Source organism: Culex quinquefasciatus, chromosome 3 (genome assembly GCF_015732765.1).
Source record: "Culex quinquefasciatus strain JHB chromosome 3, VPISU_Cqui_1.0_pri_paternal, whole genome shotgun sequence".
Taxonomy (NCBI): Eukaryota; Metazoa; Arthropoda; class Insecta; order Diptera; family Culicidae; genus Culex; species Culex quinquefasciatus.
The window spans coordinates 148,216,626-148,217,769 of NC_051863.1; the positions used below are offsets into that span (position 1 = coordinate 148,216,626).

Consider the following 1,144-nt stretch of genomic DNA (forward strand, 5'->3'; position numbering starts at 1 on the left):
TTGCATTTAACTTTTTGATTTTATTGTTTTTATTATTAAATTTGCAGCATTTATTTGGATTTTCTCTATTTTTTCTTTACGTGCTAAATAATCAGTCTACTCTTTCAGATCTTCCAAGTCACAAATGGGTTTTGTTGGCGTTGAAATTGAAATTTATGTTTAATTGCTTTTTTTCTATCAGGGCTCCAACCTCCTCCTTGAGTACTGTCGAATTGTACTATTCAATGGTTCATAATGGGTCCAAGAATGGTATTCCGTGTAATTAGACGTTGAATACGGCCGAACAGTTCTATTGAAGGGGTTATGATTAACCCAAGGACGGTATTCTTGAATATTCGACGCCGTTGAATTCATCTCTGGCTCCCAAAGCGCTCCCGTTTGTAAATTGGTAATGTTCCTTAAGGTACTTTGATGCCACGTTTGTCTAGTTGAATTTGTACGATTAGAACGAGTTGAATGCCAAGGACGTCTGAAGGGTAATGTGCTGTTGAACTGGACAGATTCGAAATGTCTGCAAAACTGAGCTGGAAGACAGCTTAAATTGGCTTCGTTGTTTGCAGTTTTTTCTTGTAGAACCGTTCTGACGAATAAACACAAAATCAATCAAATTAAAAGTAATGTATTTAGCAACCAAATACTCACACTGTTTCCTGCAGGACTTTAATATCTTCTTGCATTCGGTCGATTGTGGCCATTAAAAGCTCATACCCAAATCCACAGTCAACGTCTAGTTCACTTCCAGCAGCAGTTATCGCCAATAAATTGATCACTATGAACCACTTTGCGGACTCCAGAGCAGTCATGTTGCGGCCTATCTGGTTCCACGTTGACTGATAAGAATTAACTGATGCATTCGGTTGGTAAAACGATTGCAATTTATACCGTTTGGTATGTTTTGAAACTGTCAGTCAAATCGTTCCATGTTAGGCTTCTTTATTGTAAAAAGGCATTAAAATCATTGTGTTTTTGAGTTATTAAAAATATCTAAAACATTTGTTGCTGTTTTTCAAATTATTCATCGATGTCGAGAACAAAGCACTAATGATGTCTGAAAGTAATAGACGAAATACGTTTCTATCAAGATATTAACAGTCAAAACCCGAAGCCTGCAAAATGCGTTCAGGAAATTTTCGCAGGCTTGGGA

The 1,144-nt window shown here is 36.9% G+C and overlaps 1 long non-coding RNA gene across 1 annotated transcript; it reads right to left on the reverse strand.

Moving 5' to 3' along the window:
* Positions 1-102: 102 nt before the first annotated feature.
* On the reverse strand, positions 103-832 carry LOC119770052. The gene is made up of 2 exons (XR_005278632.1): positions 643-832; positions 103-580 (listed from the first exon to the last, which is right to left on the reverse strand). It is a non-coding gene; the product is annotated as an uncharacterized LOC119770052 (long non-coding RNA).
* Positions 833-1,144: the final 312 nt, after the last annotated feature.